The sequence below is a fragment of the Sphaeramia orbicularis genome, chromosome 13 (genome assembly GCF_902148855.1).
Source record: "Sphaeramia orbicularis chromosome 13, fSphaOr1.1, whole genome shotgun sequence".
In the NCBI taxonomy this organism is placed as follows: domain Eukaryota; kingdom Metazoa; phylum Chordata; class Actinopteri; order Kurtiformes; family Apogonidae; genus Sphaeramia; species Sphaeramia orbicularis.
This window is the reverse complement of record NC_043969.1, coordinates 29,604,689-29,617,426: the sequence shown is the minus strand read 5'-3', so window position 1 is coordinate 29,617,426 and position 12,738 is coordinate 29,604,689. Positions and strand designations below refer to the sequence as shown.

Sequence of the window (12,738 nt, the reverse complement as noted above, 5' to 3'; positions counted from 1 at the left end):
AACCTCGGTGTACTAAATTTGCTTTTTGCCTCCCTTTTTTTCTACTTCCAGAAAAAGGAGTGATGGGCATTCTAGTGACATTAATGAGCTGAAACACCTTGCCAAAGGGACAACTGTATTAATAAGGCTTACACATGGACCCTGTCAAACAGATGCTCAGACCCACCCAGGCAACCTCGGAGATTTGATCCCACAGTCATCAACCCTAGCACTTGTGTTCCTGAAACAAAACTCCATTACGATGATGTTTCCACAGATTGTACCATCAGGGTAATCTTAGACATTCCATCTCTTAGCTTACGGCACACACACACACACACACACACACACACACACACACACACACACACACACACACATACACATATACACAAAAAATAAAAAATGCACACCCACTCTTGACCATGCGCACAGTATTAGTATTGACCACAAACCATGAGACAGCAGATCTGCATCATCCACAGAGGATGCACAGCTATAGAGATGAATGGAAGGTCAGTGGGTACATTGATATTCCAGGCACAGCCATATGAATAATATGTATGCATATGCGCTACATCAACTATCTTTCTCACGCATTTTCTAGTCCCACGCACGCATAAACACTCGCAATCTATGACTCCCTCCTTCAGCTGTAAGACAAACAGAGGGGAGGGGAGACGATGAGGGCAGTCAAGTGGCACGTGTGCAAGCTGTCGTCTGCACTGTGATATCAGTGCAAGTGTTTAAACAGCCTGACATGCACACAGAGACAGGAGGTGAGGCGGTTATAGTAGTTATAGTAGATGCCAGCAGGGATATGAGATAAAATATGTTTACATTTATGTACTCATTTGTGCATGCTAAAAAGGCAGCAATTACATGCACTGGGCATATATGCATAATAAAGTGATCCACAGGATGCTTTTTACTCCTGCCTTTTCTGCAGTTGCTCCTGGCAGTGGTAGTGTCATTGTGGTGTAATGCAGCGGCAGCAAGGATGTCATTGAGTTCATGGACATAAACCAACCCACTGCCAGACCAGTCTGCTCCTCTCAGGAATAGCAATGGAGGAGGTGCGGGTATGAGTGTGCGTTTGTGGGTCGAAAGATTTGAAAACAGTGACAATGGAAGACTCAGAGGGACAGAAAGACAGACAGACACAGAGACGGACAAACCAGGTAGAAACAGACAGTGAGTGATAGAGAGGAGACATGCCAGGGATATAGATGTAATAGGTCGAAGGAGTAGAGACTGATGAAAAAGTAGTCTGCCCACTTTGAAAAAGCTCCCCTGTGTAAATTTACCACCTCCGCATGTGGCATTTTCAGTACAGAGCCTTTATCACACATGGAAAAACAGCAAAAACACAGATATACCAACTCAAACACAGACAGCAGGCGGGTTTTCCTTTTTATTCTGACACATATAGGACATATATTGACCAGGACACACAATGAGGCACATAGGCAGAGAGCTGAATAATAGAATGTGTAAAAAAAAAAAAAAAAAAAAAAAAAATGTCAGGTAGACGGAGAGAAGACACAGGTTGCATGGAGATAGACAGTGTGGCGACATGCAGCATGTAATGAGATGAAATCAGAGAGGGAAAGGTGTCAGACAGGCTCACCAGTGTGCTCAGACAGGGAGATACTATTAAGTACAGCAAGATAAGAATAAATTATGAAAAACATGGGAAAATCCTTGACTGGAGACCGTTCAGGACCAGTAGTCATGCTTCCATATAATTGTCAAGCAAATGTGAAGAGAACTATCGAAGTGACACTAAAATAGGAAAATGCAAAGTAGATGCATTTGTAAGTGGATTTGTGAGATGTCGGTTCTGGGTAATGTTTCCTTTTTTTCATGGGTGACACAGGGGAATAATATGCATGAATGCATGTAACGCATATGCACCTGCTGCTAATACCAGCCATTATATCACACTTTATAGGCCACTGGAACTGTTTCTTCCTCTTTCATCGCACAAATGGCTGCAACGACTGCATCTACATCAACCAAAAAGACCAGAATTACCTCAAGCGAGTGTTAAAAGTTTATTTTGCAAATGTACCCTCAGTGTTTTTTAATTTGATACCTTGAAAATGCAGTGTGCTAATGAAAACATGGCTGACCAGACCATTCCTCTAAGTGAGTGGTTTTAATTACAGCCGTGTCCTAAAATAGAAAAAAATCTGACATACCAAAATTGAGCGTGATCTATGTTAATGTGATGTGTTGAGTGATGTTATGTGATCAGAGGATATTATTACTGTGACTCTAATTAATGGTGAGATGTGTTATGTCATATAAGGTCAACTGAACTCACATAAAGGCATCAAACTAGTTCTTTGGAATTCAGTGCTCTCATAACATGTCTCATACATCACCTCATGTGAGACTTTTTTGACAGTTCTTTCAACATCCCAGGGTTTCCATTACATATTTTTTTAGTTGAATATTACAGACTGAGCAAAAAAAAACTGCTTTACAGAAACAAAGTTATTGATTAGAAGTCTTCAAATGAGGCTGAAAAGCTTAAAGTTAGCTTAACACTAGTATTTATTATTGTTGCATTTTTAGCATTCTGCACTCTGGTATTTTTCATCAAATCAGGAAATACCAAAGGAGTGGATGTTTCCCAAAAGAAAATATCTACAAATAGTTTTCCCAAATGTAGCCACACACTCATGAAATATCTGTAAGTTTTCATCAGAGCAGCATTTGGCCAAACACTGGATAATCTGTACTCCTCTGCTGTCTATGACCAGTGATTCAGTTTGACACCTTAATCTGTGGAAATCACAGAGGGCTCCCTTCGTGGAGCCAACTGTATTTACTATAGATTACATCTTCCACTAGTGTGCATTAGTCCGGTGACAGCTTTGCAGACTGCAGGGAAAACAGCAATCATACACCATTGACTGACTCACTGTGATTTCGCCACTCGCCAAATGGCCTCGCAGGACTCCCCCAACCATTTGTCTGAGTGGCTGACTGACTGTCTATGAGCCCTGTGATGATTTCTGGGGCTTGGGATCCAAAGTTATCTTCAGTCACGTTCTGCTGCTGTCACCTTGATCAGAGCATCCGCCCTATTTCCTTTCTTCTTCATAATTAAATAATGTAAATCAGAGTAAGTGTGTTCATGTCACTACCCACACACACAAACACACACACTTCATCTGCATTCCACACGCTACCCTGTGCTTGCTGAGGACAGCAGGGAGATGACATCACTTCTAAAGGACAGATTAGTTAAAGGGGGGGGGGGGGGGGTGGAGGAAAAGAAAAGAGGATGCATTCACTCTACGTTTATTGAAATGAAAACAACATAAAGCAGGTAAAATGAGTCGTCTGTCCCTTGCTCTCCATCAGTTAGAGTCTGCTCCTGTTCTAACACTGGGTTGTTTGGTTGGAGTCGTGCGATGTGAAATTCAGTATGTATCTGAGTGCCTCTGCACCCTCACTGTTCTATACTCTAATGACCTTGTAGATCTGCCTCCTCTGATCTGCAGAGAAGCTTTTTCAACCCACCGAGAGTCACTAACTAGAAGAAAAACACAGGCATAAAAAAAGAAAAAAAAAATACAGACAGAATAAAGCAGAAAGCTGCATAAAGACAGAGACAGACAGACAGAGAGGCTGAGGTGTTGGAATTTGTGGCTAAAATGTGGATAGACATGCAGTCACGGTAATCTGTCCTGTTATACGATCGACAAGGAGATAAAATACTCATACAATGGTTCCACGTGCAGATCCAGGCAGATATAAAAACCCACCCAATCACGACTTTTTCCAGTCTAAAATTAAAGCTCTTATTGTTGTCTGTGAAATCTAATATCTAAGGCTCATTAGTTCCTGTGTCATATTTTTTTTCCCTGCACTATAAAATGTTTTTATTATAGCCCACAGTTGGTTCAAATGCTCAAATCATATGTTAAAAAAAGAAAATTAAAAAAAACTCTGAATGAATACAAAATCCAATCCAGCCGGTGTTGTAAAATCCAGCTCATTCTCAAAATTCACCAAGAAGAGAGCGTCATCTCCTATTTTCATTATATCATTTTCTCCTCAAACACCCCTGCTCTTTATTAACTGCGGCCTTTTAAACACACTCCTTGAGAAAACATGACAGAATTACGGTTCGCCGGCCTCCGACGTGAATTTAATGGACACAAACCTAACAGTTTGAATATGAGGCCAGTTTATATCCATTTCATTTAATCGTGATTTATTTTGTGACTGTGCATTTATGTGTGCTTCTGCGCGTGTGCACTTGAGTGTCAGACTGGTGTAGACGGCCTGGGTAACGGGGGAGTTTAATCATTTCCTGAGGGCAGCACCAGTGTAAACACCAGTAGTCTTGTCATTATAGGAGGAGGGAGGGAGGGGGGGTTCAGAAGTGTGTGTCTTGAGAGTTATGGCTGTATGTGTTTTCATTCATTCATCCATAAATGTGGGTGCATATTTAGCTTCACTGTGAGCAGTTGTAGTCACCCAACAGGGATTTCAGTGTAGTCAAGCACATGAGTAACAGAGTGTAGTCTGCCAGAAAAAGGGAATGGGTGTCAATGTGTGTGTCACTCTGCATATATAAGTGTGTGTGTGTGTGTGTGTGTGTGTGTGTGTGTGTGTGTGTGCGCGGACTATTCGCTGGAACATTAAACACTAACATCACCCATTCTTTTGTCAGCTCAGCTCTTTTCCACATTAAACTGTCCCGCCTAGAACAACCACACATGATCAGTGAAGCACAGTGGAAATCTGCATATGTACACACACACACACACACACTCATACACACACACACACACACACACACACACACAGTGGTACTCAGAAAGAGATGTACAACTCACTCAGACACACATCACACAGATGGTGATAAAAAAAAAAAAAAAAAAAAATCCTAAAGCGACAAAACAAAGCAGAGAATATAAAGAAGGGAAGATTCAACCTAGAGTCTAACACACAGAAAGTCACACACACCTTTTGCAAATGAAAGAGTAAAAGCAAAGACTTACTGTATCTCTGCAAGGACTCATCTGACTGCTGCTGAGGGGAGAATGGAAAGTGAAAACCTCATGCTTGCTTCGCGGCACTCCTCTCTTTCACTCCCTCCGTCACTACCCCCTCCTTTTTCTTTCTCTTTCTCCCTCCCCTGCCTCTTTTCCTTCCTCCTCCTCCTCTTCCTCCTTCCCTCCCTGCCTGTCCTTCATTCCCTCTCTCTCTCCCTCTCCCTCTCTCTTTTCCTCCCTCCTTCCCTCTTGGCAGAGCCCTATTGTATTCGGATACACCAGTTTCCATATAAGGCAGCACAGCTAAACATGTCACACATAATTTATCCACAGCAGGCTGTGAGTTCACCTTTCACAGCTCACGCTTGGATCGTATGCAAAAGAGGGAGGAGAAGAGGGAGGGTGAAGCTGGGGGGGAACTTAACTCAGACAAACTTCTTCTGTCAACAGCCACGTTCCCACAATTTCACACTGCATGAGTGTGTGCGAGTGCCTCTGCATGCATGTGTGTATGTTAACAAATGCTGACAATCAGACCGTGAAAATGCTACCGGAGTCCAAAATGCAATTCACCTGCACTGTTCCAACTCTCCCACTGTACTATTCGTCCTCCCTGTGTCTCCGCCATCTGTATCTGCAGGCAATAAATCTTATACATATATGCTGTTTGTGTGATCTGTCCACCTGCGCACACACACACACACACACACACACACACACACACACACACACACCTTCCTCCCTGTTCGCCCTCCCCTCTGCCTGCTTTATCTGTGCTACTACCTTTATAAAACATGACTGACAGGAACAAAGGGAAGGAGGATTCAAACTGCCATGCCAGTAAAATTAAAAGTGGATTAAACAGAAAGGGAAGGGGAAAAAAAAGAGGAGTTAAATCATTTTACTCTTTGCTCGAAAGTGGGAGACGCAAGGAGTGCAAGTGCAAGTGCAAGAAGGGTGAGATAAAAATAATATGTCAACAAATAAGACGCCATACGGAGTGATGTCTGGTTGCGAGAAAAAAGGCGCGATTCCCTCTGATGATGTGTCAGGTTTTGCACAATCGATGGCTTTAAAAATACATGCCTGCTGACCTCTCTTCTGCCTCCTCTAATTCCCCTGGTCGAGTTTTTCATATCACAGCCTTTATATTGCACTTGAAAGAAAGAAAGAAATACACCACCATGCAAGACAGTGGCTGCAGCGAAGAGAAGGAAAAGGAATTGCAGACAATAGAGAGAAAAGAGAGATTGAGAATAGTAATAGCTGCACTTGAGTAGCAGTGCTAGCTGGTAGCTTTTTCTCCTCCCTCCTCCACAACCTCAGTCCACTCACAGGACAGCAAGAGTCACAGCTCTGTTGCCATGGTGTCTAACTCCATCAAACACTACGTCAGGTGCATGTGTGTGTCTATGAGAGCATGTGCGAGTGCGTGGTGCATGCGTGTGTTTGCGGAGGTGTGTGTGTGTATGTGTCAGGTGGGTGTTACCAAGTGACTCAGAGCCACATCACTGACTTGTGGCTGCAATATATCAGTGTGTTTGGAATTTATCACTGTATTGGCTTGCATGTGTGTGTGTGTGTGTGTGTGTGTGTGTAAGTGTGTGCACAAGAGTGTAAGGGAAAGGTGTTGATTGAGAAGCAGCCTGCAGCTTGCCCTCTAAAGCACCTATGATGGATCTCTGCGCTGTTCTAAGTCTTAATGTTTATCTTGAGCTTCTATAAATATTTATTAATTTGTTCATAGAGTCAGAGCAATGCACCGCAGACGCCAGTAATATGGAATTTCAATTTTAGAGTTGGCAGGTCACTGTCCTGTACCCAAAAAAGGTCCTGTTGTTGTCTTCTACAATCATAGCATCCAAGTATGTACATACAACACGACTGTCTATAGTAAGTACACTCGAACAGGATCTGACAGCACATTTCTCAGAAAAGGTTAATGTTTTCAACGAGTCTGTGTTAACCTGAATAAAGAAAGACTTATTATCCCTCGCACTCACACATGTCAGCGACAGATATAGTGTCTTGCTCATTGACACTTAAGAAGGTCAGCTGCTCTCCCACACGTGTCATTGTACTGAGTGATATGCACGGATGGCAAGATGCACAGTAGTGAATTACTTTGAGCAAAATGTAGTTGCTATAAAAAGTAAATGCCAGCAAAGTGGCTCCTGTCAGTGTTACACTATAAAGATGTATGCCATGTTTTGAAGAACAATTAAAGAGGATGAATTCGAAGCACAGTATGTAGTATCTGTCACCAGAGGTCTCAATCAAAGCACAAACAAAAGGTGTAGTTTGATGACATTGTAAAGCAGCGTGGAATCATGGGAGTTGTTTTCACCATCACTGATGTGATTCAGGTAGAAATCATGATTACAGGAGTTCTATCAGCATTACATTAGTGGCATATACTCACAGTATATCATTTCATGCTAATAAAATAGCTACAAATAATTCCAGTGAAGTGTTTGTTTAATGTTAACATTAAATGAGTCAATTTATATCATAGTAAATAGATGGTTAGTTTCTGTATATGGCTTGCATAGGCCACTGGTTACACATTATAGTATAGTAAGTATACAATAAAGTAGCTCTCTTCTGGATTATGAGTCGCAAAAGGGTGTGTAGATCATTAAAATAATTATCCTGAATGACTGAAATACTGCTGTATTTATATAACTACTTATACTGGAATTATACTGACATGATTCCTCATGAAAGGTGTGAAATGCTCATTAAATCAGGTCATTACACTGAGTAAAATTATAGATTTTCCTGAGTATGAGCAATGTAGGAAATGCATGGCAATATATTACATACGGTAATATGTAAATGTTATAAACTCCACTTTAACATATATGTTAATGTTGTAACTAGTCAATGTGTAGGTTTTATTCTCTTTTCTAATCTTTTAATTTACCTGATATATTTATATAGTCATTGTAGATTTTTTAAAATGGAAATTTCCATAATGCGTCTCCCTCTGAGACATCTTGGAATAGAAATGCAAAGTAGCATAAAAGGGAAACACTTCACACAACAATAGGTACCACAGAAGTGTGTATTTGAGAAAATATCCCTTCTATCAGTGACAATGTGCTTCTAATCTCAAGAAGAGTGAGACACAGTGATGTAGAAACAAGGCACAGTGAAAGGTTTTCGACTTGCAGATAATTGCTGCAACTGCAGATAATTTAATGCACACTAAGGTTCCTGCTCACTGCTCTGCTGATGTCTGTGTACTGAGAAGAGAACGAAAAGGGCTTCTGAGGCACTGCTTTCTAACACAACACAGTGTCCATGACATCGCAGTTTGTTACGCTCATATGAAAACAAGGCCATAGAATCATGAACATGTGTCTTTTATATTCTGAGTCATTAAAAATGAGAATGAGAAAAATATTTGGGAAAAAAAATACTAATAATAGAGAGGAGTTCAAGTTGGTTGAAAAGATTTGGATCCATATATGACTTGTTCTGTGCTGCTAAGCAAAGCCAGAGTTGGACCAAACGTAAAAGAAATCTACCGAGAACATTACAGATCTTACCAAATGGAAAATCCAGCTGAAAGCAACCTGGAGTGTGTCTGAGAGGTACAAATCTTTGTTCAACTGTTGAGCATCCGAAGTGAAATCATTAAATGGATCATCTTCAAACAACAGCAGCTATTTCAGTCTTTTAAAACTGCAAGGTCTTGCAGAGCTAAAGTGTCCTTTTTCCTCACTCTGAACAGCTTCGTCTGCTATTACCAACATATTCTGGGGCCCTACAATGTGACTTCACCACACAACACTGGAAAATGTGGGAATCTGTCAACACAGAGCTGTGTAACAGACCAGCAGTGGAATATCTGAATGACCATTGTTCAAAATGTTCCTAAACTTTGAAACTCCCTACTGAAATAGCTTCAATAGGATCACTGTTATTTAAAGCCCTGCTGGATTTGCTCTCAGAATCTGCACAGATTGGATTAAAGCAAGCAACTTTTTTTTTTTTTTTTGACATCTAACAAAATTAACAAACATCCTTCTACCTCCTCTCAGTTTCCAGGTGAATTATGATCACTTCATAAAGTATGACTATATGTAAAGTATATGTATATGTATAGTACTATATGTAATGATATACATGCACACATGTGCACTTTTATCCGGTGCTTTGAGTCTCCAGGACACCACAGCTGAATTATTACTGAGTAGAGGCAGAGATAGACGCTGCTATCACATAGGCATCTAATGGATAATTCTATCAGGACAGACAATGAAAGAGGACTTTTAATGAAGGGAACAGTGATGAAAAAGAGAAGTTTCTCCATTTTGACTTTTGACAAGTACTTTTCTGCAGGCTAGAGCAGATAAAAGCGCTGCCCTGTTGGAGCTAAATGGAGACAAACTGAATATTCAACAGATATTTTTGTTTGATCTGCATCATGACTTTTGTGCATTTCATTCCCCAAACCACAAAGCTCATCGCATAGAATTTTACAGTGTTTAGCACAAAACAGCCTCCAAAGTCCATATAAAAAACATTTTAAAGATACAAGACGCACCAGTAAAACTGTTTCAAAGCTTCTTTGAGGTGTTACTGTGATAAAGGTTTAACGATGATATTAACTGGGGCAGGAATTTCAAACAATACAACTGTTTCTTAAGAGTTTTAACAAATGAAATCATTATAATTTCCATTTTTAATTAAATTGGCAATTTAATAAAGAATTTCAGTCCCTTATATTGACCCAACAACGTGTCTCCACATATTGAAAACATGACTTCATGATGCAGTCCCTGGGTGGAGGACTGAAATTTCCCATTTGAGTTCAGGGGTAATAAAGTTTAAGAGTCCCAGCCCTAAACTGCTGCAATCGCGCTTTCCAGTCTGTGTCTCTGGCGCAATAGATACAGGCTCAGTGGCCGTTAAACCACAAACTGACCCATAATGGAGGAGACACACTTTTACCCGCCAATCAGCTCACACTAGAGTCACTTCAAATAGCATGAAGATGAAAAAAAAAAAGCTGAGTTTTTTTTTTGTTTTTTTTTGTTTTTTTACAATTGGTAGTGTTCTACTAGACTGCATAAACTACATAAGCTATATGCATCTCTGGGAAGCAAAAAACTTGTAAAAGTTTATTATTTATAAAATGCTTCATTACTCTTCATTATAAAAAAAATACAACAGTATTGGTCACCAAGTAAAAGTCTGTGGTTTATGGATAATTATTTCAAGTTGTTTTTTAACCTAGAGATTACAATTTAATATCAGGACTAGCCTCACTTTAGTGTTACTGGATTCTATTTGACTTCATTATTATAATTAATAATGTTCTATAATTAAACTGACTTTGATCTTCTATGTTTTGGGCATTGCAAATATTATTTAACTGCTCAGTAACATTACTGTGTTGTACTGTACCAGTTACATATTATTTACATGATGTGAGGATATGCCAAGTAAATTCTGTAAATTTCAGTGGCATCAGTGAGCTCTCCCTAGAAGTCCACAGTATCTACACCAGCATGCAAAACCTTCCCAGTATAGTCAAATCAGTTGCAGTTATCTAGCACCTGCAAGAAGGAAAAACTGTGCAAACTGCACCAGAGCCCAGTGTCAAACCAGGAAACTAATAGAGACTTGACACATGCATACAATAGCAAACACTAGCAACAGGCAGGGAAGTTGTCGAAATCATAACATGTCAAATATTAATGACATCCTGCTGTCTGTATAAAGCTACTCTGTCCTCTCTCCTGCTTTGGAGAGACAGTGACAGAGACAGACTGTCCTTTAAAGCCAGTATCTGTCCACTCAGACACACAAATGCTGCCTTACCTGCCCGGTTGCCTGTGTTTCTCTTGCACTCGGTCTGGGTGTATGAGAGTGTGTGTGCTCACACACAGTCCCTCCGAACAGGAACTGATGAATCTGCACGACTTCAGCCCTGCAGCATGCAGTGCATTATGGGGTTTCAGTCTCTCTCCCTCTCTCTCTCTCTCTCTCTCTCTCTCTCTCTCTCTTGCTGCTGTGTCTGTCTCTCTCTTCCTCTCTCTGTTGGCACAGTGTTAGAGGGGGATGTCCTCGCCTCCTGTCTGGAGAGAGGAGGGTGAACTCACACGCGCTGTGTCCACACACACATTATGCAGAATGCCTCATGATGACGATTGCCGCGGCTCCGGTTGCTGTGGCAACAGCCTCTCTCTCCTTTCCCCCCTATTGCTCCTGTAGCTCTTTAGACTCTCTCTCTCTCTCAGTGTGTTCTGTTTAAATAGTGAAATAGAGTGGAAAAAAAATGTTTTACAAACTGTATTCATCCTCCTGTCTTTTTATTTAACGCTGACTTTAGGCTTGAGCTAACCAGATAACAACAAAATGAGGACACACTCATATGATCATGTGACCACTAACTGTTGCTTCTTGCCTGGGGGCAGATGAAGACCATAGAAAGATATCAAATGTTTATGTTAATGCACATGCAACAGTGTGTGTTGTTTATCTGAGTTCATGTGAGCGGGCTGATGTGGTGCATGCTTGTTCCTGGAAGTGGACTGTAGTTCCTGTTTGTGGTTTCAGTCCTTCTCTCCATTGCTATTGCCAGTGAACTGAGGCCTGCAACCCTTTGATAACGGACATTTCAGCTACATTACCATCAAAGGAAGTACAGCTGAACTGACCAACGGGTCACATGAGCACATGCATACAGCCAGACACTCAGTGAAAATGGTTTCATTTGCATCCTTATTCCACTTCTTAAAGGTTGGATTTAATTATTATTTTGTGGTCTGATTCCAAGAGACAATTGTCAAACTCAATAAAATATAAAGAATAGAGCAGTTGACAGGTAGGAAGATGAAGAAGAGAACGACAGAGGGAAAGAAAAACAGACAGAAGAGGAGGGAGACTGAGGGTGAGGAAGATAAGGAGACGAGACCTCCTCTCTGCCGTCTCCCATGGCGACAGAGTGGGTGGAAGGCCGTGGCTGTCCTTCAGGCCCTGTAAATCAGCAGCTCACAGCTGAGACCTACAGTGAAACCAGTGCACTGCTAACAATCTGTCAACATCTCGCCTTTCTGTTTTTGGTCTTTCTGCAGCTGTCTTCTGATTTTCCTTCACTATGTCTGTCCCTCATCGTGCCTCCAATCCTACCTGACCCAACGTGGCACCATGCCTATCACATGTTCATATTTATAACCACATTAGTGCTACTGCCATTCCACACAAGCTTGAAATAATCTTAATGGACAGACCAGTTAATAAAATACATTTCCCACAGTGCTATTCTCTGTCTTCCAGTAGCCATGGGAACAGGTGGAAACTGGGATACACTGAGCACTGGTAGTTCAAATTATTGTGTTGAAATTGCGATTTTGTGAGTGAGTTTGAAGAAAGAAGGAAAGAGAGCAAAGTGTAGTCGATGTGGGAGGCAACAGTTGGTGGGGAGTTGGAACATGCCAAGATGTGCATTTGCTTGTTTGTCCACAAACAAATAAGTTGACATTACTCTTTAAGTTACTGCTGAATAATAGCCCATCGTCAGACTGGTCAATGAGCAAGAAAACTGCATCAAATCAATAAAAATGCCCAACATGCGTATATCTGAGCAGACTGGTATTATTTCTCAACACTTGTGTGCTTCAAGTAATGAAGGGTCCTTGAGTTTGCCGGACACTGAATAACCTGCTCAAATTTGAAAGCTGGGGTGATTAGCCTGCTCTTTGGGAGTAATGGCAACAGCAGG

At 41.1% G+C, this 12,738-nt stretch overlaps 1 protein-coding gene across 10 annotated transcripts in view; it reads right to left on the bottom strand.

The window, feature by feature from the left end:
* LOC115431834 (muscleblind-like protein 1) overlaps positions 1–11,055 on the bottom strand; it is an 83,987-nt gene extending 72,932 nt beyond the window's left edge. For 2 of the 10 annotated variants that reach the window (XM_030152487.1, XM_030152497.1), the window contains exon 1: positions 10,836–11,050. The gene's annotated coding sequence lies outside the window, so the exon portion shown is untranslated. Of the gene's footprint in view, positions 1–301; positions 317–5,006; positions 5,130–10,835 lie in introns of those variants that run through there. The other 8 variants (XM_030152494.1, XM_030152493.1, XM_030152495.1 and 5 more) reach the window with 7 other exon arrangements.
* Positions 11,056–12,738: the final 1,683 nt, after the last annotated feature.